Source organism: Tamandua tetradactyla, chromosome 7, assembly GCF_023851605.1.
Source record: "Tamandua tetradactyla isolate mTamTet1 chromosome 7, mTamTet1.pri, whole genome shotgun sequence".
Taxonomy (NCBI): domain Eukaryota; kingdom Metazoa; phylum Chordata; class Mammalia; order Pilosa; family Myrmecophagidae; genus Tamandua; species Tamandua tetradactyla.
Genome location: NC_135333.1, coordinates 10022391 through 10049980, shown reverse-complemented (window position 1 = coordinate 10049980; position 27590 = coordinate 10022391). Strand labels below are relative to the sequence as shown.

Genomic DNA, 27590 nt, shown 5'->3' with positions numbered 1-27590 from the left:
GGGGGCGGGGTGGGGGGTACATTGACTGTGAAGAAGAGCAAGATAAAAAACAAGGAGGTTAGTGCCGTGGTTTAGGTAGAGGTAGAGGGGTAAAATAAGGACTGGATTTGATGCCACTGGAAGTCCTAGAAGGTGCCTGAGAGGAATTCATCCAGCAGGAATGTCAGAAGCTGTTGCTTTAAAGACTTTGGAAGGTGGGGAAGTAGAGAGATGAGTTCAGTGAGGAACTGGAGGGGATCTGGGGATGAAGGTCCATTGCTATGCAGTTTGGTTATTTTGAGAGCAGTCGGTCCTGTAAGGGTAGATTGATAGAATGGATTAGGAAGGTGATAGAGCTTTAAGCTGCTTAGGTGGTACCTGAAAATGGGCTTTAAGGATAGTTTAATAGTGTGTTGCTAGGACTCCTGTATAAGCATTTCCCATGTAGGTTGAAGAGGCTTTGTGGGTTGCATGATTTTAAGTACGATGAGGTCTCAAGGGCTGAATGTGGATGTGATAGTGGTATTGGGGCTTGGGAGGAGGGTGTCTGCATGTTGGTGGAGAAGGATTCTTAATTGAAAGAATGTCAGAAAGTTATCTCCCATGGAGGATTCAGGGGGTAGTAGGCTGCTTAAGAGGAAGGGATGCCCATACATAAGCTTGAACAGGCTGAGAAAGGAGGGATGTCGGGGGAGTGCTCTAAGACCAGTGAGAGTGAGAGTAACAGGTAAGAGTTGTGTCCAGGGAGAGTGGAATTCTGTTGCTAGTTTGGTAAGGTGTGTTTTTAGTAAGTGATTGATTAGTAAATAATCATTAAAAAGAATCACTTCAAAAAGAAAACATAGCTTTTCCTACTTTTCCTAAAGATTGGGGGCAATGGGGGATGTCTAAGTCCCAGGTGTTTCCTAGAACTAGGGAGACTCCCTGTGGAAGATGTGAAATCAATGCGGGGCCATTGTCATATTGTAATGAATGTGGGACTCCAAAGCAGGGGACGATGTCAGAAAGTTAGACAGAGATGGTATCAGCTGCTTCAATCCATCCTGAAAATGTGTCAACTAAAGTGAGGAGATATTTATGTTTTTTGATGGGGGATATTTGAGTATAGTCTATCTGCCAGTTCTGCCCTGGTGGCTGGCCTCAGGCTTGGTGAAGTTTTCCTCTGATTAGAGCTAGTGCTCCTTGTGGTGAGGTGGTCGTGCAGATGTGGCATGTGGATGTGATGTGATGGAGGAGGGTGGAGGGTGGAGGGCAGTGCAGGACAGGTTTTAGGAATGCTGTGAGTGGTTTTGGTCCTATGTGAAACAGATTGTGGAGCTGAGTGAGGGTGAATTTGCCTTGAGAGTGAGGGAGGATTATTTAGTTATTAAATGACCATCCATGAGAAAGGGGGTTCTGATTCTTTGTGTATTCACGGATTTCATCAGCCAAATAGTTAGGAGTGATGTGTGGGAATAAAGGGGTGATTGAGACAGGTGGGGTGGAAGTAAAGCTGCAGATTTGGCATGTCAGTAGGCTATGTTGCTTCCTTGTGAGATGGGGGATGGGAGTGATTGGCAGCCTTTGCAATGGATTAGAGCAACTTTGGAGGGGAGGAAAGTGGCTGCTAAGGAGTTTTTAAATTAAGGGTCCATTTGTGATGGGAATGACCTTAGCATTAAGAAATCCTCTCTCGGTCCGGATGGCAGTGTGATGGTGTATTGTGTGCATATTTAGATATGCATATTTAGAATCTGTATAGATGCATGTACACACTCCTGCTAGTGTAAGTGCATGAGTGAGGGCTATAAATTCAGATTTTGGGGAGGTTGAATTGAGGGAAAGAACTAGCCTTTCCAGTGATTGTGCCTGGTGTTTGAATGGCTATATGTTTTCTTTCATGTGTGTATGCACTCCCATCATTAAACCAATTTTGGGTGGGGTGGGGTAGAGTGTTAAGAGAGATGTTTGACAAAGGGTGTTGAGCACTTTGACTGAAAATATTTTAATGTCCCCCTCATTTTTGAAGGACAGTTTTGCTGAATATAGAATTCTTGGTTGGTAGTTTTTCTCTTTTAGCAATTTAAATATATCACCCCACTGTCTTCTTGCTTCCATATTTTCTGATGAGAAATCTACACATAGTCTTATTGTGCTTCCCTTATATGTGATGGATTTTTTCTCTGGCTGCTTTCAAGATTCTCTCTTTCTCTTTGACGTCTGACATTCTGAGATTAGTAAGTGTCTTGGAGTACCTCTATTTGGATCTATTTTGTTTGGGGTATGCTGCACTTCTTGGATCTGTAATTTTAAGTCTTTCATAAGAGTTAGGAAATTTTCAGTGATAATTTCCTCCATTAGTTTTTCTCCTCCTTTTCCCTTCTTTTCTCCTTCTGGGACACCCACAACATGTATATTCATGTGCTTCATGTTGTCATTCAATTCCCTGAGTCCCTGCTCGTATTTTTCCATTCTTTTCCCTATATTTTCATTTGCTTAGAGAATTTCAGGTGTTCTGTCCTCCAGTTCACTAATCCTATCTTCAGCCTCTTGAAATCTGACATTGTAGGTTTCCATTGTTTTTTTCATCTCTTCTACTGTGCCTTTCATTTCCATAAGTTCTGTGATTTGTTTTTTCAGACCTTTAATTTCTTCTTTTTGTTCATTCCTTGCCTTCTTTTATATCCTCCCTCAATTCATTGATTTGATTTTTGATGAGGTTTTCCATGTCTGTTTGAACATTCTGAATTAATTGTTTCAACTCCTGTATGTCATTTGAATTGTTGGTTTGTTCCTTGGACTGGGCCATATCTTCAGTTTTTCTAGTGTGATTCATTATTTTCTTTTCTGACATCTAGGCATTTAATTACCTTAATTAGTTTATTCTGGAGATTGTTTCCACTTCTTTTACCTAGGATTTTCTTGCTGGATGATTTTGTTTCCATCTGTTCTTTGACATTCAGTTCAGCTTATTCTGGATCACTAGCTTAGGTTTTGTTTAATAGAGAAGAAATTTTCAGTTCTTGTTTCTTGCCCTGCCTGTATGGTGCCTTTCCCCCCCAGCTTTAGGAGGGTCTACTTAGGTATTATAGACCCCAGTCAGATTTTCCCAGACCAAAATGGCCTCCTGTTGGAAGGAAAGAGTCACCTGTGTCAGTTTTCCCCAAGGATGAGACTCAGCAGGCTGAAAGACTTTTCTAAGAAGTCTCTGGACTCTGTGTTTTTCCTATCCTGCCCAATATGTGGCACTTTTCTGCCTGTGGGTTCCTTCAGCATAAGGTAATGTGGCACCTTTAACTTCACCAGACTCTCCCTGCTGGGGGCATGATGGAGACAGAGGAGAGGTTGTAGGCTGGCTTTAATTGCTTCAATTTTCCAAACCCTGGGGTCTCAATTCCTTGAGGGAGGGAATCCACCTGAGCTGAACCCCACCCCTCTCCTGGGGAAGACACAAGGTCCAAACAAGCTCTCACAAGCTTGTTTCTGCCCATGCCTGGGGCATTTGCAGCCTGAGAAACCCTGCTGCTGTTTCCAAAGGCAGTCAAGCCTGCTGCTGTTTCCAAAGGCAGTCAAGCCTTTGTAGAAACACAGCCACAAAAAAGAAAGAAAAATCCTTCTCAGAGCAGGACCCTCATTCCTCTGGTTTGCTAATCAAGAGCATGTTAATATGTTGCTTTGTGTACCTTCAGATTCTGTATGCCCCCTCCTTTCCTTCAGGACCCAGACCCTTTCAAGTATTATGGGCTATCAGATTCAAAAAACATGTTTTGTTTTTTCTTTTTTCTTTTTCTGTTAGCCCTGCCCCCTTGGCACTGGGGCAAAAATCAGCAACCTCCACTTTGACGAGGTTCAGCTGAGCTGGGGACCTATTTTTAGTAGTCAGAATTTGTGAATTAATTCCATAATTGGAGCTTAGTTGTGCTCAGCCCCTGCTGCTAGTAAAGTCCCTTTCCTTTCCCCTCAGGGAAGCAGTCTGTGGGGGAGGGTACTCAGGATTCTGGGAGGGCTTGCAACCAGTTCAGCTGGTCCAGATTGGGGTATGCTGTGTGTCCGGTCACTGATGTGGCCCCAGCAGTTATTCTGTACTGTTCCTGGCTATTTAGTAGATGTTCTGGAGGACGAACTAAATCCCACACCTTGCTAAGCTGCCATCTTGGCACTCTTCTGTGTTGAGCACTTTGAATCGTCTCTGCAATCGTGTGTGATGGGGACTGGAATGGGTTAAGTTTGGTGGGTTTCCCTATAACTGTATTGGGGCAGGTGATAAAAATGAGATGACATTTTTGTGCTTGGAGGGGGAGAGAGACAATTGAGGATTTTAGGAGAGGTTAGGTCATGTACATTGTACAGGGCATGAATAGTGAGTGGGGCTTATAGTATAAGTTTATCAGCCTCTTGTGTAACGGTGGCTGCTGCTGCAAGAGTTTGTAAGCATGCAGGCCAGCCTTTAGTAGTGGGGGTAATTGTCTGGAAAGATATGCTATAGGTTGAGAGAAAGTGTTATTTGTTTGGGTGAGTACTCCTAGGGCGATGTTATGAGACTCTGATATAGAGGACAAAGGGGAGATTGAAGTTTGGAAGAGAGAGAGAGCAAGGGCTGTTGTAAAAGCCTTTTTTAAAGCCTGAAAGGGTTTTTAGATATAGGGGTAGTGGGCTGAGCGGTTTCGCCAGATCTCCCTTGGCAACTTGGTATAGGGGGTGAGTGAGGAGTACAAAGTTGGGAATCCAGATATGAGAAAGTCCAGCAATGCCTAAGAAAGAAAGAAATGACTTCTCGTTTAGTGGTTGGGCAGGGCATAGTGGCAATAAGGGTTTGTGCAGCATCATGATTACATGGATAGTTGGGGTTAGTGTAAGGCCTATGTAAGTGACCTGTGAGAGAATCAGTTGAGCTTTTGACCAAGAAATGTGGTATCCTTTTTGTGCTAGGAAGTTTTAGGAGGGAGGTTGTGGTGTTAACACATTTTGACTCAGAGGGGCTATAGATTAGGAGGCCATCTACATACTGTAGGATGGTACAGCTATTGATTTTGAATTATGTGATATCTTGGGCTAGAGCTTTCCCAAAGAGGTGGGGGGATACTTGGAAACCTTGGGGGAGGACTGTCCAGGTGTATTGAGAGGAATGATTAGTACCAGGGTTTGTCTAAGTAAAGATGAAAAGTTTCTGGGACTTAGGATGTAAGGGAATTGTGAAGAAGGCATCTTTGAGATCTAAAACTGAGAAACAGGCTGTGTATGCTGGGATTTTGGATAAGAGGGTATAGGGGTTGGGGACCACTGGGTGGAGAGGAATTATAGCTTTACTGATGATGTGGAGATCCTGGACTAGACAGTATGAGCCATTAGATTTCTTTACAGGAAGAATAGGGATATTGCATGGGGAATGGGTTGGTTGGAGTAGGCCGCCTGAGAGGAGTTTAGAAATGACTGGTTTTAAGCCTGATAGGTACGTGGGAGATTGAAGGGAAAGAGGATACTGTTTTTAATTTGATTAGAATGAGGGTGTGATGGTGGGCTACAGTAGGGTTGTCAGTATCCCATACTATGGGATTTACTGCCAGAAGGAGTGAGGATAGACTGCTTTTTGGGAAAGGTCTGGGACTATGAGAGCTAGGAGGAGGAAGAGACTGGCTGGTGGCTGGGTGTGTGATGAGAGTATGTTGATGTGCATGTAATGTGGTGAAAATATCTCTTATCAAGTAGGTGTGTAGGGCACTGTGGTATGACTAGAAAGAAATGCGTGAAGAGGAGGTAGCCCTCAAACTGGCAAGCGAGGGGTGGGGTGTGCCTGGTTGTGAACGGGGTTCCTTCTACTCCCGTAACCTGAACGGCTGATGTATTTGTCTTGCCAGAATAGGCATTATGAGTTGAATATGTGGCCCTCTTGTCTTAAAGAAAGGTAACAGGCTTCCCTTTGTTGATGATGATGGGGCCGGTGAAGGCCTCAGGCCCCATCAGTCTTCGTTGAGGATGCCCAGGAGGTCAGCAGGAGCTGTGGCTTGGGAGCATGTCTGCAAACCTGGAGGGGTTTGGGGACAGTCTATTTTCCAGTGACCTGCTTGGTCAAGGTCTGGTGGGTGGTTTGGGATTGGGGCATTGCTTCGTCCAGTGTCCCATAGAGTTGCATTTGAAGCAGGGGCCAGAGGGGAGATGGGTAGCCTGTCTGGCTAAGTTCTTTGCTTGCTGGTGGCCTGAAAGGACTGTTGCTATCATTTGAAGATTAGCTTTCCTTTCTTCTTTTATAGTTTCTGCCTGATTTTTAAAAACCTTAAAGGCAGCAGCCATTAGATCTCGTTGTGGGGTGAAAGGACACTCTTCAAACTTTTAAGTTTGTGTGTAATATCTGAGGTATCCTGGGAAATGAAACAGGACTTTACTCACAGATGCCCCTCAGGGCTTTCTGGGGTAAAATGTGTGTGTGAAAGTAGAACTTCAGTAAGCCTACCCATAAATTGGACTGGGTTTTCATTGCGTCCCTGAAAGACTTCTTTAAATTTATCAAAATTAATCATTTTTAGGGAGGCTTTTACAAACCCTGCAAGGATACAGGTTTGGAAGTGATTACATTTCTGTATGTCAGGGTGATTAATTCGATATTTCCAATTGAGATCTATTTGGGATACTGCTTGTTCCCCAGGGGGGTTGGTGCTGTCTGTGGTGTTTAAGGTATCTGCATGTTGTTGTGCTGCCTGCCAGACTCTTATCCTCTCCTCTGGAAATTAAGTGGAGTTAAGAATAATGTGGAGATTTTTTTTTACATGGGCAGGCACCGGGAAATGAACCCGGGTCCTCTGGCGTGGCAGGCAAGCATTCTTGACTGTTGAGTCACCGTGGCCCACCCTAATGTGGAGATCTTGCCAGGTAAGATTATAAAATTGTAAAAGGAATGCAAATTCTTTAATATTCTGAGCAGGGTTGGTGGAAAATGGACCTAGTTTTTTCTCTATTTGGGACATATCTCCTAAAGAAAATGGGATATGTACACGGACTATACCTTCAGTACCAGCTGCTTTGCATATCGGAAGGAGAGGTTGGGGGTGGTTCAAAGGTAAATGATGGCAGATCGTGCAGTAGTGGGTTTTAGAGGAGGTCTGAGAGGGTGGGAGTTGTGAGTGGGTTTCAGAGGGAGTTGAGGAGGGAGGAGCTTGAGAATGAGAGCAGATTTCAGAGAGAGTTGGAGGGGGGAACCAGAGGAGGTTGGTTGTCCTGTTGAATTAAATGTCTGTTAGAAAGGGGGGCTTGATCAGTAGGGTCAAAATCATCAGCTTGATTAAGGTAAAGAGGAGGATGCTGTTCTGGTGGAGCTGAGGGAGGGGTACGGGCTGCAAGGATATGATAGGGTGAGCAAGAGGAATAAAGCGACACATGGGAGTAGAGAGAAAAGAAGGCCTGAACATATGGAACTTCACTCCATTTTCCAGTCCGATAAGTGAAATTGTTAAGAGCACAGAGTATTTTATAATCAAAGGTCCCATTCTTTGGCCACTGTGAATTACTATCTAGTTTATATTGTGGCCAGGCAGTATTGCATAGAAAATGAGATGCATAGGTGGAATTTTGTTTTGATAGCCTAAGGTTTTGTACTGTTTAAGTAGGCACCCAGGGGGATGGCCATTGAGGGATAGAAGTACTCCACACAGGTGTCACCAACCTAAGGGAAGGGAAAGGTCTTCTTATAGTTGGGCATTTCCCAGCTTAAAAGGAACCAGGCAAAGGTTTCCTCTAGAGCTGGGAACCCCCAAGCTAGAAAGGAACTGGACATATCAGAGTGGTCTCTTAGAGAGAAACCAGCGTCCTTGGTTCAGTCTAGAGATGGGTGCACTCTCCTCTGGAGGGATTGCAGGGACTGCATTGGAGCCTGGAACTGGGGTTTTTGAGAACATTTGAGAGCCTGACGAGCCAGATAGCGACTGGATGGTGACAGGGGTAGGAGGGGTGGACTTACGATTTGGTTCTGGCAGTTTGGCGAGCTGGGGTGGGTGAAGTTCCTGTTTTCTTTTATGGGTGGCATGGCCATCATCAAAGGTGGAGTTTGCAGGGTGAGTCAGGAGGGGTGCTTTGGGATTTTGTTCCTGACCGGACCACCAGGATTGGGGAGTAAGCTCAGGATGAGCTTCCATTGCCTGCCAGTTGCAAGGTGGAGTGAGTCTAGGAGTCCCTTGCCTCGTGGACTGCTGGAAGAGACTCAGAGGGGGACCATATCCAATACCCACGGACCAGAGTCTTGGAGTCAGCCTAGAATGAGCTGCCACTGCCTGCTGCTTCCCAGGTTGCAAGGTTGTGAGGCTGGGGGTTGTCTCACTCTGAGTCCTGGGTTTTGGCACCACATGAAAGGCAAACTCAGAACCTCACCAGGAATGAGGTGGGACAAAGGTGTTCAGGCAAAGACTTTATTTCAGGGAGAAACAGAGTTTCCCAGGCAGTGTTTCAAGAGAGAGAAAGAAATGGCTGCCCCAAGGTGGTGGGAGATAGGGTTTTTAAGGCTTAGGGTTAGGGAGTTAGGGAGCAAGGGTTAAGCAGGTGTCTGTTGGCTAGTTTTCAGATATAGGGGGCTAAGTTAGGAGTTGGCAGCTTTCCATTGGTGAAGTTTAAAATTTAAACACTGCCTTAGACACTCAGGGTTGTAAATGCCAGGGGGCAGGCAGTGTGTAAGGGAACTTTACACAAGAGTACATTTGCTGGAAGGTGGAGACTGAATAATGAGAGGTTATTGCAAGAGGCAGCTGACAGGAGGTGAAGGAGATAGCAGGGTGGCATGGTTTGGGGTGAAGGAGGCTTTCTGAAATATTTGCCAGGGGTAGGTTACATCCTAGGGGGAAGGGATCCTGTCCTCTGGGCCTAACATAGAATTTCTATTCTCGCAAGCACTGGGGACAATCAAATCAATAGTCCGATCCTTCAGTCTTGGGGTTTGCCTCTATGAAACTTATTCCTGCAAAGGATAAGCCAAGCCTACTTAATATTATGCCTAAGAGTCACCCGCAGAGAACCTCTTTTGTTGCTCAGATTGGCCTCTCCCTCTAAGCCAACTTGGCAGGTGAACTCACTACCCTCCCCCCTATGTGGCACATTACTCTGAGGGGTGTAAATCTCCCTGGAATTGTGGGATAGAAATTGTGGGTTGAGCTGGGACCCAGCATCAAGCGATTGAGAAAGCCTTGACCAAAAGTGGGGAGAAATAAATGAGACAAAACAAATGTTTCAATGGCTGCAAGATTTCAAAGAGTCGAGAGGTTACCCTGGAGGTTATTCTTATGCATTATATAGATTTTTTTTTTAGTTTATGGTATATTAGAATGGCTAGAGGAAGTACCTCAAACTGTTGAGCTGTGTTCCAGTAGCCTTGATTCTTGAACATGATTATATAAAGATATAACATTTACAGTGTGACTGTGGGACTGTGAAAACCTTGTGTCTGATGGCCCTTTTATCCACGGTATGGACAGATGAGTGAAAAATATGGATGAAAAATAAATAAATAGTAGGGGGGCAAAAGGGGAAAATAAATTGGGCAGTACTAGTGGTCAATGAGCATGAGGGATTAGGTATATAGGAGCTACGAGTTTTTTCTTTCTCCATTTTACTTCTTTTTCTGGAGTGATGAAAATGTTCTAAAAAGTGATCATGGGGACTTCCGGAGAAGATGGTGGCTTAGTAAGACACGCGGGTCTTAGTTCTTCCTCCAGAAAAGCAACTAAAGAAACAGAAACAATACGAAACAACTCCCGGAGCCACGACAGAGACCAAAAAGACAGCGTACCCCATTCTGGAACGGCTGAACGGGCAGGGAGGATCCGCTGCGGTGAGATACCCAAGGGGCACGTGTTTTCCCGGCCGGGGCAGCTGGCGACTGGGGTCCCCTCCACGCACGTGGCTCCCCGGTCTGACTGGGAACATTGGATAGCGGGGCCCTCCCGCCACGCTTGGCATCTCGGGCCAGCTGGGCAATTTGGACCAGCACTCTCCCAAGCCGCGGCGGCCGGCGACCCCCCCCCCACACGCAGTTTCCCGGGCCGACTGCGAGATTCGGATTGGCAAGTTAAAGGAGCCACAGCATCTTATACTAGTGGGCCCCGCAGACAGACGAGCGCCACGAGCGCCACCTACTGGGCAGGAAAAGAAAAACAGAGCCCAGAGATTTCACAGAAAAACCTTTCAACCAGCCGGGTCCCACACCCAGGGAAATCTGATCAAATGCCCAGACACCAGCAGAAAATAATGGACGACGCTCGGAAAATTGAAGATATGGCCCAGTCAAAGGAACAAACCAATAGTTCAAATGAGATACAGGAGCTGAGACAACTAATGCTGAATATACGAACAGAAATGGAAAAACTCTTCAAAAACCAAATCAATAAATTGAGAGAGGACATGAAGAAGACATGGGCTGAACAAAAAGAAGAAATAGAAAATCTGAAAAAACAAATCACAGAACTTATGGGAGTGAAGGACAAAGAAGAAAAAATGGAAAAAACAATGGATACCTACAATGGTAGATCTAAAGAGACAGAAGCTACACTTAGTGAACTGGAGGATGGAACATCTGAATTCCAAAAAGAAACAGAAACTATAGGGAAAAGAATGGAAAAACTTGAGCAGGGGATCAGGGAACTGAATGACAATATGAAGCGCACAAATATACGTGTTGTGGGTGTCCCAGAAGGAGAAGAGAAGGGAAAAGGAGGAGAAAAACTAATGGAAGAAATTATCACTGAAAATTTCCCAACTTTTATGAAAGACCTAAATTTACAGATCCAAGAAGTGCAGCGCACCCCAAAGAGAATAGACCCAAATAGGCGTTCTCCAAGACACTTACTAGTTAGAATATCAGAGGTCAAAGAGAAAGAGAGGATCTTGAAAGCAGCAAGAGAAAAACAATCTGTCACATACAAGGGAAACCCAATAAGACTATGTGTAGATTTCTCAGCAGAAACCATGGAAGCTAGAAGACAGTGGGATGATATATTTAAATTACTAAAAGAGAAAAACTGCCAACCAAGACTTCTATATCCAGCAAAATTGTCCTTCAAAAATGAAGGAGAAATTAAAACATTTATAGACAAAAAGTCACTGAGAGAATTTGTGACCAAGAGACCAGCTCTGCAAGAAATACTAAAGGGAGCACTAGAGCCAGAACCGAAAAGACAGAAGAGAGAGGTATGGAGAAGAGTGTAGAAAGAAGGAAAATCAGATATGATATATATAATACAAAAGCCAAAATGGTAGAGGAAAATATTATCCAAACAGTAATAACACTAAAAGTTAATGGACTGAATTTCCCAATCAAAAGACATAGAATGGCAGAATGGATTACGACCCAGCAATACCACTGCTAGGTATCTACTCAAAGGACTTAAGGGCAAAGACACAGACGGACATTTGCACACCAGTGTTTATAGCAGCATTATCTGCAATTGCAAAGAGATGGAAACAGCCAAAATGTCCATCAACAGACGAGTGGCTAAACAAACTGTGGCGTATACCTACGATGGAATATTATGCAGCTTTAAGACAGACTAAACTTATGAAGCATGTAATAACATGGATGGACCTAGAGAACATTATGCTGAGTGAGTCTAGCCAAAAACTAAAGGACAAATACTGTATGGTCCCATTGATGTGAACCGACATTAGAGAATCAGCTTGGAATATATCATTGGTAACAGAGACCAGCAGGAGTTAGAAACAGGGTAAGATAATGGGTAATTGGAGCTGAAGGGATACAGACTGTGCAACAGGACTAGATACAAAAACTCAAAAATGGACAGCACAATAATACCTAAGTGTAATGTAATTATGTTGGAACACTGAATGAAGCTGCACCTGAAATATGGTTTTTTGTTTGTTTGTTTGTTTGTATCTTTTGTTTTTGTTTTTTTCTTTTTCCTTTTTATATATATATATATTTTTATTAGTATTATTATTTTAATTCTCTTCTCTATATTAACATTCTATATCTTTTTCTGCTGTTTTGCTAGTTCTTTTCCTAAATCGATGCAAATGTACTAAGAAATGATGATCATACATCTATGTGATGATACTAAGAATTACTGAGTGCATGTGTAGAATGGAATGATTTCTAAATGTTGTGTTAATTTCTTTTCTTTTTTTGGATTAATAAAAAAAAATTTTTAAAAAAGTGATCATGATAATGAATATATAATTATATGATGATATTGTGAGCCATTGATTGGACTGTTTGTCCAATCAATGCACGTATGGACTGTGTGTGAAGATTTATCAATAAAAATACTTTAAAAATCCATATGCCTAAATGCACACACACAATACTTAGATTGGGAAAATCATCTTGATGGAAATATAATTTATACTTCTTTGACAGATTTAAATTTCAAAAGCATCAATTCCCTTAGGAAGTGCAAATGCCAAATGGAGGCTTTAGGATAAATTAAAAAAACGTTTTCATCTTTATACCACTTTTTAATTAAAATATGACATTCATGAAGAAAAACGTTTTATCCAAGTGAATCTCAAATGTAGACTTAAGAATTTTTATAAAGGAATTTAATTTATTAAACACATTGGGACATTCTGAGAGGTAAAGGGTGCTCTAAAACAGTTTATATTATATAATTTTAAGTAGAGATTTATTGTAGGCAGCAAAAAAGTTTTTATTGTATATTGGTTCATCAATTAATAGTCTATTCTATTTTCAGAAATCAAATTATTTCTAATAAATAAAGATAACATCTGTGTACATTTAGGAAAATTGAAAAAAGCTTTATATTGTTTATTGAGCATTTCAATAAGATAAGCAAAGATCGTTAATTTTGGATCATCTATATCCACTCAGATTAATTAGTTTATTAGATTTATCACTCACCATTTTTAGGTGGAGTGTAGTTTTATTTAATATGCTCTAGTATTTTAAATGTCTTTCATAAAATTGCCTTCAATCTTTCTTAAAATTTTGCTTTTTAATGAACTTAATACATAAACAAAAGCATATTTCTAATTGTTCATGTTCATATACATATACATATCATTATTTTATGACATGTAATTTAAATAAAATCCCTAATTTTGGAAATATAAAGACAAAAGAAAATCTTTAGCAGAATTTTATTTCTTGTCTGGTTCAGAGAAACAATAAAAGGATAAAATAATATGAAAAGTAAAATTAAAAATTAGAAGATAATTTGGTATCCTGCAGCATACATCTAGAGGAAGTTACAGAAAATAAAAATAGGGTGGATATCAAAATGGAATTTAAAACTGAAAAAAAATTATTATGAATCAAAATTCATGAGATTTATAAACAGAATAACAAAAAAAAGAAATGATAAAAAATTTCTTGTGTGGAACCTTGAATTTACAAAAATATAAAAATTATAAAATTCACCCTTAGTACTATGCTCCTTAGAAAGAGACCCTAGGGCTAGATGATTTCTACATATAATCCTTATTCTATTACACAGAATAGAAGAAGAAGGCTGGAGGCTGGAGGACCATTATAAAACTATCAGTGGTAATAGGTGAAGCTAGGAGAAAAGATCAGACACAGACCCCACATGAGGAAATAAAAAAGGATTAGCTGAGCAGCAAGGATACTGAACACAGATATCATATTCATTTAACCTTTCTATCATTCAGTAAACAAATATTTATTGACTATCTACCAGGAGTGTAACATTAGCCTAGACATTGGGGATACAGTCATTAACCAACACTATGAGATCCTAATTTATTGAGCTTTACATTGTGGTGGATAATAGAGTCTAAAATGATAAGATTATATATATATATATATATGAAATACGTATATTATCCCTAAGTAATCTGTGTATACACAGAGAGAAATATATATTAGGATATTGAAAGATCAGAAAGTAAATGCTCTGAGGAATCATAAAATGGGGTAAGGGAATAAGTGCAAACTGATACTGGAAAGTGCTAAGGAAATGTCTGTTGAGCTGAGTAGTGAGCAGGGTGGTAGGGACATAGTGTCAGTGGCAAGAGCATTTGGGGCAGCCAGAACAGCTAGGGGGCAATCCCTGAACTGAGTTTGGCTTGGTCTGTTTCAGGCCATCCAGACAGTCAGAATGGTTGTAGTGGAGGGAGTGCAGTGGTGAATGGGAGAAGATAAACCAGAAAGGTGGACAGGACTGGATCATAGAGAGTCTCTAGGGCATGATAAAAACCTAGGATTGTATTCAAGTTGTGATGGAGAGCCAAGGGAGTTATTTGAGAAGAATGACATGATTTGACATGCTTTTTGAAGGATCCCCCCCTGGGTGCTGTAAGGCAACTGAATTGTCGAAGGTCAAGAGTGGAAGTAAGAAGCTGAGTTAGGAGGCTAGTAATGGAATCCACACCTGTGATAATCGAGGCTTACCTGTCCCTCCATCTTGATCTCACAAATATCTACCCTCAACTTGAATAAATGGGCTTATATTTGAAGGCTATTATATAAAAGGCCCCTTATCCTTTCTTTCCAAAGGTCAAATGTTCCTGGCACCTTTTATACTCATTTTATTCTCATTATTTAATCATTTGACTTGTCTTCCTTTGAAATCTCTCCAAATTATGCACATTTATTTAAAATTGTGGGCTCTAAAAATAAAACCATGGTTCTATGAGTATTCAAATTAAGATCAAGAAGATTAAGCTAAGATGCAAATTATTCTATCATGAAGTATTAATTGTTTTCTGCTGATTCATAAAATCGTCTTATCAAAGATTCTGCTAGTGGGGTTTTGAACATATATGAATGTATTGCTAATTTAAGGATTTTGTTCATAGGAAGGCTGCTGTCTTAGGTCAGGTTCCTCAAGAAATAGATTCTAAGATGGCTATTGTGTACAGGAGATTTATTTTGGAGTGCTCTTGGGAATAACATCTGTAAGAGTGAGGTAAACAGGATTGGCCTGAGGGAGAGGCTAAACTACAATGAAATTACAACAAAGGTCTCAGTGATTATCGAACTCTTCTAAATTGAGAAAAGACGTAGCCTTCATAGGTTCATATCCATCAGTAAGTAGATACTGGGTGTCCCTGAGTAGAGTTATAATCATAGGCAAGGCAGTTCCCTTTGGCCTGAAGGTATGACCAGGAGAGGGACTCAGCCATGGCCTTTGCAGCAGGGTGGGATCTGGGTAGCACCACTGTGGCTACTTACTGGTTTTAAAGTTTCAAACCATGGTAACAAATAACATTTATCATTTTGCTAGTCTTTGTCATTCCAAAGCTGTTATCCTTTAAGTCAGACTGAAAAATTGTTCTGCTTCACTACCTATTCCTTAAAATTTGCCAAGGCTCAGCACCATTCTTATTTATTCTGTAGACTCTTTCATAGCCACAGTCTGCCAAATTTAGCACTCCAGACTTCTCTGAACTGTACTGGGCTTTGATTCTTTAATCACAATAAGATGGAAACAAAAACCAGAAAATGAAAGAGCTTTCTACATTAAAAGCCATGCATCAAACAATATACAGATAGTGCCTATTGTATCATGCTTATGTTTATTTTGCTTTTCTTCCAGAAATTTTCCTGAAGATGGGAAACTTTAATTGTCATAACAGTCCTGAGCTCTTTAGTTGATATTTCTTATTCCATGATTGCAGTGGGAGTAGCAGGGAAGGGGGCAGATAGTAGAGCAGTCTGCACAGTAGTTGACCACTGAACACTGTTGGGAGCAGCAAGCTATAGTGTGCTCTAATCTTTAATTACATCACCTTGGACATAAACTAGTGTCCTCAAGGAAATGAAATTGCAGCATTCTTTTGCCTTATGTTGGATGCTAGTGATACACTTCTTTTTCTACACATGAAAAAACAAGCAAGTAGAATTCCTAAACAAGGAGCTTTTATGTGAGGGATGAATGAAAAATATGAGTAGCCTATAATGAAGTTTATATTTCTTAGCAAGAAGTGTCATTGTTATCTATGAGTTTTACAAGCTCCTTTAAGAAGAAAATATCATTACATAGATGTCAAGAGCATCAGGCTCGATTTTTGGATTTTCCTAAGCGTCTGCTAGCATTTAGAACTCCCAGAAAAATGACACCTCTCTCTCTGTTTTGAATTTTCCATATAGCAGTTGTGTTTATGAGTCTGAATCATAGGTAGGTTAGAGCAATGTATTGGTCATCATGAAACCTGGATGAGAGTTGGGGCTCTGCCAATTACTTCCAATAATGATTTAAGTAAGGTGATGCGTAAGATCAACCAGAGCACATTAAGTAACAAGCATTTATTTGGATTGCTGAGGCACAAGAAGAACTCTGAAGAAGTTTTCTTCCTTGGGAAAGAAAAGTAGAATATTTATAGATCTTCAATCAGAGAAGCCAGTTTCAGGAATATTTGGTTGAAAATTTTTCTTGGAAGAGGTAGGAATTACTCTTGCAGTTTAGCAACTTTTGGTAGGGCAATTCAGGTTTGGAAAGAAAGATGGGGAGGAATGATTGCATGGACTAAGGTCATGTGGAAAAAGAGGTGAGAAGTAAAGCTGAAAGGGGCTCAAAATATTTAAATACGAAGGCCAAGATAGAGGATTGTAGTCTTTCAGTATCTCTTATGCACCCTGCTGTTGGTCAACTGAGAGCATTGCTTTGTTCTGTGCTCTATTACTTGTGCTTAAGGCAGGCTCTGATTTGTTGGGAATGACTGCCATCAGGACTTCTGGTGACCTTTGATATATGGTTAATTGGATTTCAATAATTTGTTGCTATATTGAAACATTCAGAATCTGGAAGAAAAAATACAGTCAACTGTGGAAACAACAAACTATTAACATGTATAACAGGAGACTTGGAACAATTCCTCAGACAAAATCCTGCCCATTCTGAAGTCAGCCAGAAGAGAATAAGTCCTATCCGTGTCCTGAGACTATAGATAATGCGGGTTTATATTAATATGTTGGTGTTCATTCTCTTGATTTGCCTAGAAGACCAAGATTAGGAGAAGAAACCTTAAGAACTTAATTTTAGCAATCAAAAACTTTAAAGCAAGAGAGATAGGGAAAATGGCCATAGATAAAAGGAGAAAAAGACAAAAAAGAATGTGGTAACCAGGGTCTTGGCATATGGGGCTTTTGATAAAAAAATATCGGGCAGAAGTCATCCATGTCTGTTCGGCTATATGATCTGAAATTCTCATGAGAGCTATCTGGGATGAATTTTAATTCTGGAGTATCTATAGAGATTCTGTTGTAAATCTCCCATCAATGTGTATACATAGGAGGTGGGTATAGGGAATCGTTTAAACTGGGAGAAAAGAGTCCAAGCTTTTTTAAAAAAGCAGTGGAAACTACTTTAAAAAAATAAATAGAATATTTATGTGATACTTTATTATATATAAAAGAAGAGATGCTGAGCTATTGTTTGAGGAGGGGTGAGGGCTCAAGAGCCATGTTATCTGTCCTTCCTGGCCCCTGCCTGATCTTGGAGTAGTCCCTGTAACATCCTACTATACTGAAGCTTCTTTGAATGAAGTTTTTTTTTTTAATTTTTGGTGCATGTTCCAGGAATCAAACCCTGATCTCCTGCACAGAAGGTGAGCATTCTACCATGAAACCATCCGTGCACCCCTGAATGAAGTTTTAAAACTCTATAATGGACAAAATAACATGTATTTGTATGTGTGTGTGTGTGTGTGTGTGTGTGTGTGTATGTACATATACAGAACACATGAAATATTGAAATATTTAGAAGCAAATTTCTGACAGTTCAAGAGGGAATTATCATCACCACCTGGGGATGTGTATCATGTAAGATCCTTAAAAATGAGGTATTTGATAGGGCCTGAAGTAATAATAATAACAAAAAAAATAGTAAACAATACATCGTTTTCACTAAGTACCACTCACTGTTCTAAGTGCTTTAAATATACTAATTTTCTTAAACTTCAAAATGATTCTATGAGAGGGTATTAATATATCCTCATTTCCAACTTCACCCAGAAAGAAATGGGGACAAAGGCTATTCCTGCGGTGAGGGTACAACAAGAGATTTGAATAAAGCAAATCAGACAAAAATTATCTCAACATGCTGTTTATGATTGCTAGAGCTGTGGAAAAGTCGAGTTAGGCAAGTGGAAACCTGGGACCAGAGGGTAAATGGAAAGCTTTAGTGAAAGGTTGTTTGGAAACAGCTTTTTTTAGGGGTCTACTAATGACCGGCAAAGGGGAGTCCACTAAAAATGTTCGATAGGGGAATGAAATGATTAAAGTGGTCCTCTGTGAAGGCAAATAGAGCCTGGGGGCAAGAGGCCAATTGAGAAATTATTGAAATTTTCCATATAAGGTAATGAGGGTTTAAATGTATGAGTGGTAATGGGAGAAATATAATATATATAAATACACACACACACACACATACACACACAGAGAAATGTATCAGAAATAGGAATTAAAAAAGAGATTTTGAAGTGATAAGAGAAAGAGCTATTTAAACACCATTTTGGAATTTAAAACTTGGATACCTAGGAGGATAATCGTCCCAGTAACAGAAATAAAAGTAAAAGGAGTAAAATCAGTTTTGGTGTGGTTGGAAATATACCAAGCATTTGATTTTGGACGTTGTGAAGCCAACATCTTGCCACTTGTTCTTGTTGATAACTTGTCCTGTCAAATAAATGCATCATATCAATCCTTTTGATTATCCTACATTTGTGAAATAACTATTAGGCCTGAAGCATGTATAGCATTATATTCTGAAGCTTACATTTTAAAAATAAATTTCATAATAGTTTTATCGGAACCATTAAGGCAAACTGCACTATTCAAACTTAAAGGCTCTGAAAGGTTGAAAAAAAGAACCATGCATTTATGTGGTGAATAAACTTGATAACACAGAAACCAAGTCCATACTGCCAGACACTTGACGGCTTGTTTTGGAACAATAACAAAAGGATAACTTAAATGGAGGAATATTCCTCCAGTATTATCACAAAAGTCCAACAGAGCAGGAATACACTCATAGAGACATGGAAGGTTCTTATCCAGTTTAAACCCACTTTGATATAAATAGCCCAGTTTCTTGCTATACTAATATGCAATATATTCTTTCAGCATCGAGAGCACTGCATTTGTGTTTGTTGCTTCTTTCTCTAGAGACACAAATGAATATGTGGCAGAGATCCTCAGCTACAGAACTGCTGTGTACTGCATGGTAGAGGATGTGAGAAAGGAACTTGTACTTTTTGTGTTATTAGAGGCTGTTTCCAATAGAAGGATGGCTATTTAAACTCCAAATTAAGCACTTTTAAACATACTTTGTTTTGATTGTTAAATTGCAAAATGAAAGGTCTTCCTGGCTTTCTGCAATTCCCAAAACATATCCAATATGTATAACTACTGAGAGAAAAAGTAGGATTTCACCCTTTGTTTTGAGGAAAGCCAGAGTTATCATCCTGAAATGCAGATGTGCACATAATAATCTTTCATATGGGTGCATACTATGTAAAGGATAAATTCACAACACTTGCATCAATGACCACTTTCTATCTCAACTGTGATTAAGTCTTTCACAGCCCTCTTTAATCCCAACCAACTCTGTGCCCCAGCCTCACCAAATTTATCCTTTCCCAGAAGGCCCTTGATAGCCCTGATATTGAACATGATGCTTCTTACAGGTAAATTTTCTTTTAATTTGCCCAGAAAACTTGTATTTATTCTTTGAGACTGAACTAAAGTATTACTTTCTCCATGATCTTTCTGAAACTTCTCCAGGCAGAGTTAGACTTAAATTAACTTGTGGTCTTGCCATGGTTTGTTATTCATTTTAACACTTAAGCACATCCAGCTGTCTTTTTATATTAATTATTCAGTTGATCTATTTGTTCTTCTTCATGATGTGACTCTAATTCAGGTCCCCCACAGAAACCCATTAACGAAGAGTAAAATAACCTATATAGTAATTACTATTGACAGGTTTCTATGTGTCAGGAATTGTACGTACATTATCTCATGGAACCTCACAACAGAATCTTATATGGTAGGAAATACTGTATTTAATTTACAAATGAAACGGAATCATGACAAGAGAGGATTAAATCCCAGTATACCTGACCCCAAAGACCTTGCTCTTAAACATAATGGTATGTGTTTCCTTTAAGATGGTCTTATTTCTAGAGAGCTATTAGATTATAAAATCTTGGTAATAGATTGAACAATCTCTGATTTATCTTTGTTGAAAATACATCTATGGTACTCTAGCTTAGTATGTAATAATATTCATACAAAAGATCAGAGTGATGACTGTTTCCATTACTGATTTTATTCATAAAGGACTCTGAAAAATTGTATTCTGGAACACTCATTTTCAATCGATTATCTTAATCACAGAGAAGAGCTTGTCTAGATGAATAGTGAATGAATTATTAAGCACACTTCCTGGCATAAGCAGACACTCCATAAATTTTTATTGAATTAAGTAGGAAGGATTAATTTTACATGGGCATGTGAGTTACAAGTTTTGACATTTTCCTAAAATTGCTTTTGACTTATTATTACTCTCACTGCAGAACTTGTAGTATGTGTGGATTAATATGTGTTATTGAGTGATTTAACTACATCACCTAGGCTTCTCTAGTAAAAATTTGAGGGTGATAATTGTTTAAATGGAACATCTTAAACTCTAACAACTAATTGAACAGTATATATATATATATATATATATATATATATATATATATATATATATATGTGGAAGTAGAAATGAAAGGTCCTGCTAGAAAAAAGGAAAAAGATATGGATGGACTTTCTAAATTGTGTATACTTTCTTCTTTCTTGTGTAGGTGTACTGAAAGCCTTTGTATTCCACTTGGAAGATGTGGGTAGTTTGGCAATCACTTGATCCTCACTAGATCTAGATATTGGGAAGTTGAATCTGTATTAGTCATTTTCTGCACAGTAAATCACCCACTTTCATGTGAAATAGATTGCTAAAAGTAAAACTTATTTGCATTATGTTGATAATTGAGTTGATATTAACAGAACTGATAATACACTCTGACTACAGGAGTAGACGCAGTCTAAATCTATCTTTATGTGCATAAACTGTTATCTTTGAGAGTTAATTATTTTTATCCAACTCCACTGAATATAAAATTGCTCAAATTTCTTTGTAATATTTGTAATATTCTTTTGTTTAAAATGAACATAATAATTATCATTTGGATCATACAGAACATATTATTACATAGAAATTGTGCATGTACTCACCACCCTTAGTTAGCATTTTGCTAAGTTTTCTCTTTCTTACAATTACTGTTTATAGCACAAGATTTTCCCATGTCATTAAAAAGTTTTAAGAAGCTAGTTTTAATATTTATATAGAATGCCAATATCTGCTATGAACATTATGTAGCACAGTTAATTTAGTCACCCCTTTGTTTTTATTGATGCTGTGGAAATAGTCCAGCAAAGAATTTCTGGATGGACAAATACTTTTATTCATTTGATTATTTTTTTAGGCTTGATTCTTCCTAGAAGTAAAATTACTAGTTCAAAGAGCTGGAACCCCTTTAAGGCATTTGATATACATTGCCAATTTACTTCCTTTCCAGAAAGTCTGTCCCAATTTACAACCTATATAGAACTGTAAGTAATTGCCTGTCTAAATACATTCTTAAAAATATTATTCTTTTACATTTTTTTTCTTTTCAAAATGGGATATTACATAGATATGTGTTGGTTTGAAAAGGTTTTATGTACCCTAGAAAAGCCATGTTTTAATCCTAATCAATCTTGTGAGAGCAACAGCTTCTTCTAATCCCTATTCAACACTATAGATTGGAAATTTGATTAGATTATCCCCACAGCCGTGTGACTCGATCAATTGTGGGTATTAAACTTGATTAGATGGAGACATGTCTCCACCTATTCTACGTGGGTCTTGATTAGTTTCCTGGAATCCTATAAAAGAGGGGGGATTTTGGAGAGAGTCCCTTCTGAGAATGAGGAGACAGCAGCAGAACTACGCCAGAATGACAAGGGAACCACAGAGTCTACCAGCCAGTGACCTTTGGAGGTGAGAAGGGAGAATGGCCCTGAGGTAACTTCATGAAGCAAGAAGCTGGGAGAGAAGGCTAGCAGACTGTAGCTGTGTTCGCCATGTGCCTTCCCAGTTGAGAGAGAAACACTGAACTCATCGGCCTTTCTTGAGTGAAGGTAATGTCTTGATGGGGCCTTGGTTTGGACATTTTTTTAGACTTGCTTTAATTGGGACATTTTCACAGCCTTAGACTTGTAAACTTGTAATTTATTAAATTCCCCTTTTTAAAAGCCATTCTGTTTCTGGTATATTGCATTCTGGCAGCTAGCAAGCTAGAACAGGTATTAATGTATTTCGTTGATGATTAGTGATGCTGAATTAAATCCTCTAAAGAGAAATTTTGAATGAGGGAGAGGCTGAGGGATATAGCATCAAAGCCTTAATAAAGGTCCCTTCCTGGGCACCTTTTAAAATAGGAAAATACTTATCTATCTTGAGAGGTTTCATCTAATACTACCTAATGAAAAGAAAATACCGCGCTCAAAGGATTTTACCTAAATTAATCTAGACTAGTGGATTTCAGATTGTTACTAGGCTTTGGAATCCTTAGTTGAAATGGAATTTTACAGAGTTCCAAGATACAGCCATAGTGAGGTTGAAGGAGAGGAGGGGCTCAAACCCTTGCTGGTTTAGATGTTCTTGACTAAAGTGGTGCCTAAATGGGTGATAGGAAGAATACTTTTCATATCGCTGACATGACCACAAAACAGAGGTTATGTAGTTTATTGAATGACACTGATTATTAGTGACCTAGCCAAAACATCTCATAATGCTTAATAGCCTTATAAACATTAGGTATATTTCTCTATTTTTCGTTCTTGTATTTCCTACTATACTCATTCTTTGACAAGAGGACAATGTTCCTAAATAAATATCATCAAATATGTTGACAATTTTGGATTTGAATGTTATTAATATCTAATTTCACAGCAAATGATTTCATGCTTTTCTCATAATCCTTGTTTTATTTGTTCCTAAGGCAAACCATATGCAAATACTGAGGAGTAGAGAAATAAAATGAGTACAAATAGATGGAATTTTAATGTTTCAGAAGTTACTGTGTTTCTTAGAAATAAGTGTAATGTGGTTACTTGAAAGAAAGAAGGCTTTCAAGTTGGTTACTTTGTAAATAGTTATAGAACATGGGTGGCTTTCTAGCAGAATGCATGCCAGGGGCATGCTCTATCTTTTACATAGCAACACCAATTTCTACTACTGATTGGGCAACTTTTTCTCCTCTTGAGCATACAGAGATCACTGTTACGTAAAAAATACTTTTTCTTTGTTTCATGTGAAATTAATGGAATCTATATATATATAATTTTCTATTAATTTTTTTTCTTATTTTTAAGTTGTCATCAGGCACATCTCAAGAAATACATAATTTGATTTTTTTTTTTTTCAGTCAGTTGGGTCCTTGTCAGCATTTAAAAACTAGACTATGACATCCATTTATCTTAACTGGATTAGAGTTCTGGGCAGTTACATGCTTTATGGACCCACCATATAATTCTCTCACTTGGTAATGCATGTTTGTAACTGAACTCCTCAGCTCTCAAAAATGACCCTGGCTTACATTGATTTATGGGAATCTGTGCCCGACTAGTTGTCATTAGACCTCCAGCAATATTTTCCATTTTCTATGCTACCTTTCACTCAGTAGGGTATAGAAACCTGGGAGCTACGTTTTTCAGAGCCTTTGTCAGCACTCAGAAGCATCAGTTAGAGAACCTTACGTGAGATTTGGGACGTGAAAGGCAGGAGTATAGGATTTGACCTTCTGCAGTTCCTGAGTTTCTGAATATCAGCAGCATGATTCCTGGCCTTTGCTATCTCTGCCTCCTAACATTTTTGAGAGCTGCTTATTCTCTGCCCTGAATGCCTTCCTTCTTGAAATACTAGATATGATGTCTGTCTGTTTTCCTAAACAAATGCTGATAAACTATTTTTCTTCATTTCTAAAAAAAAATATCATTTCTAATTTCCCTCTAGCATAAAATCATTCTATGTTAGTAAAGTCAGATGAGGTATAAGTCATTTATTTCTCAATGAGGTGAGGTAGACATTTCTTGAGTTCTTGTGGTATGAGTGTATTATTTGTGGAAAGCACCACTCTTGGAACTGGTAAGATACAAAGATTCAAGAGATCAAATAATTTATGCAGGAACAGAGAGAAGCATGCACTCATATCAGGTAGAGTGTGCAATGATATGAGAGTCATACAATTAGCAATAAAAATAGAAATTAAAAAACCTAAACTTGAGAGGTATGGGAAAGTTTCATAAGTGTTGTGATATTTACGTGTTACAGAGTTGGGAAAATGCTACCATATGAATTCCATGAAAGGAACAACAGGGGTTATGGAGGCAAATGATGTACTTGTAAGATATTGTGAATTTCCTTGGGGTGAGTTGAAGGTAATGGCTGAATGAAAAAGGAAATACAAGTTGGAATCAGTTGGTAGATGATTTTGAGTGCTGTGTTATGGAGTTTACTCTGCATTCTATAGCGATTGAACAAACTTTCAGTCATTTTTGAGCATAGTAATGACAAGTTTAGATTGGTCTTTATAAAATGAAATTGTCTAAACAGTTGAGCAATTTCTACAATTTAGAGATGAATTTGGAAGAAGATTTTATCAGTTGAGTCTAAAAGATAGTTTGGGACATTACATGTGTGTTGTCCCAGAGTTTGGGGAAGGGAGAGATTGAAGAGGATGGAAACAGAATCTATGTGTTATGCTAGTTTTTTCTACTCATCTCAGGTAGAATGAATTAAAAAAATGCTTTTAGTCAGCTACCATATTTCTTTGATAACAAGAAATTACATTATTAGAGGAATCACGTTTTTCTTTATTCCTTGTCATTCTGCTCTTAAATGTCATTACTGAGCCTTATTTACCTAGGGAAGAAAAGAGGCGAAGAAAAGCTAATACACAGAATCATTCAGTGGCAAGAAGAGAATAGAGTTCAAATACAGTGCTCCATCCAATACACTGCTTTCTCATTTAGTTAGCCTAAACACAACCATTTTAAGTTAAACCTCTACCCCCCGTCAGCCATTTTACCCAAGTTAGGACCGGACCACTTAGGGAATAAAAACAGGGATTTCATAGGCACTCAGAGGTACAGGACTAAAACCTGATGGAGTGGGTTGACAAACAGAAGATACGGATCACTTATATTTAAAGAATCATTCACAAGGCAGAAAACTAACCTTCTAAGAAACATGGTGAAAATACACAAAGTGGTTTCAGTTAATGTAATAAAACCAAAGCCGGGGGAAAATAATATGATTTTTACTGCTGGAAGATTTGATCCAGGACACTGGAGGTTTCAGATAAATTATATCTGTTTTCTTGTAGCAGTACAGAGCTGCCATGAATTAACAAGTTGCTGTAACTCAGGCTTGGAAGGAGCACCCCTAAAGTAAGGTGGCTCAGTGGAGTAAATGAACTGTGGATGGGAGAATCAGGAGACGTCTGTCCCAGGATCACTTCTGGCACTGGTTTCTAATACGACTTTGAGCAATTGATTTAACTCTGCTGGACATTCATTTCCCTCCTGCTTAAAACGAAGTGTTGAACAGAAGAAAGGGATTGAACATGAAGAATGTTAATTCTATCATTGTGATGGAAAAAGCTGGCAAAGGACTTTTTTAAAACTTTTGTGTATGTACCTTGAAATTCATTCTGATTTTTCTCAGGAATTTCTCTTAGTATTTGCTTTTTCTCCTCAAGGATCTCAAAAGTATCATGCCATTATTCCTTTGTTTTCCTATAATTCATTTTTAGTTATATTTAAAATTTAATTTCCGTGGCTTCCAGTGCTAGAATTTTAAAGGGGACATCTTTTAATAGACATTTTTTTTGATGACATTTTTTGCATATTTGCTGTTAAAATAACACTTATTGTTTTTGTGTCTGAAGGAAGTTCCAAAATATTGGGTAGTAGGCGAAGGGTGGGGGAAGGGAAGTAGGGGCCGGGATCTCGGAGTTTTTGCCAAAGACGTTACTATAGGAATTTTAAGTGCTTGGCATGAGTACAAATTAAACTTTGTATTGTTCATCACATGTTTATATGATTTGACAGAAAAGATGGCTATAAATAAACTGACAACTGTGCTAGTACAGATAATGGACATCAAGGCATTTTTGTTGTTGCTAATTTTCCTGTCTTTTCTACCGGTCACCTGCAATTCGCACGCAAATTGAAGATCTCTTTGACAGAAATAACATTTCCATTTGATTTTTAGCAATGGTTACCTACATTTTCACATTTTATTACTTCCATTTATCAATTTTAAATTAGACAATAAAAAGTTGTGCCATTTCTGTTTGTGCAGAAAAATTTGCTCTATCACTTTCACAAAGAAAAAATCCATTTGACTTTGTTCAGTTTATAGGAACCATTGTATTTTGTTAAAATGTATTTATTGTGTTTCTCCTTCTCACCTTTCCTGTCCATTTTGTTTATTTGCAATGATTCTTGTTAATTTTTCATGAAAATGATACTGAGTTTTGTCTTCTTATCACCGGGCAAATGACTCAATCCAAGGCAGCTTTTTTTTTCCTTTCAGCTTTCTGCATTATATGTGGTATTTTTTTTTTTTAATCTCTTTCTGAGTTGTTGAAAACCCACAGTGATTTTTCATACTTTTTCTTCAGGATTTGCCAGCCTCTTACATAAAGGAAAAGTCTTGGGAAAAGAAGATAAGGAAGTGAAAACACCCTGTACAAAAGAAACAAGTAAACAAGTAGCTATTACTATGTTTCCAAGGTGTTAAAGGTTACTGAGGAAAAGAGAGCCCAGAAATGCATCCACATCTTTAAGTCAGCCACCTAACACCAAGGACAGTCACCTTGAGTACCTGTGCAATGAGAAGATCCAAATTTCTTTTATTTTTCAGTACTAATTTAACCAAAATTAAAGCAACATTGGTAATACACTTAGATATTACTCTTCTGAGGAAATTGGGATGGGTGCTTAGAAAACTTTTTCCAAGTATACAAATAACATTTCTCTGGATAGTTTGACAGTTCTTGTCTGCTGGCCTATCTCAAACCCTTCAGCCTTTTGATGTCATAGGCATTGTTTTGTCTTAAAATATCTTTTTTAAAAGCATGCAAAAAGTGTACAGCTTAAAAAATTTTTCATAAACTTCTCATTTCTTTATAATAGGTATCCTGATAAAGAAACAGGATAAGTGGCTTTCCTTATGCCCCATCCAGTAACTATTTCTGCCAAGAGAAACCACTGTCCTGATCTCTAATAACATAAAATAGTTTTGCCTGTTTTTGAAATTTTTTTATGAATGTAATAATGCTCTGTGTATTCTTGTTGTGTCTGGCTTCTTCCATTTAATATTATGTTCATCCATTTCATTGCATATGGTTGCAGTGTTTTCCTTCTCACTGTTTTATAGAAATTTGATTATATGTCTAATTTTTCCATTGACCTGTTGATAAGTACTTGTTTACTACCTGTTTTTTTTAACACATAATGTTTATACAAACATTTCTATTTATGCCTTCTTGTGAATGCAAATGCATCTCCATTAGATCTATACTTATGAATGGAATTGCTAGGTCATAGGGATTGCAAATATTCAGCT

The 27590-nt window shown here is 38.6% G+C and overlaps 1 long non-coding RNA gene across 1 annotated transcript in view; it reads left to right on the top strand.

Annotated features, from left to right (window-relative positions):
* The window catches only part of LOC143690799 (uncharacterized), a 169656-nt gene extending 142335 nt beyond the window's left edge, over nt 1-27321 (top strand). The window contains exons 2-3 of the long non-coding RNA XR_013179189.1: nt 25342-25647; nt 26644-27321. This is a non-coding gene — a long non-coding RNA (uncharacterized LOC143690799). The remainder of the gene's footprint in view (nt 1-25341; nt 25648-26643) is intronic.
* The last annotated feature ends 269 nt before the right edge of the window (nt 27322-27590 follow it).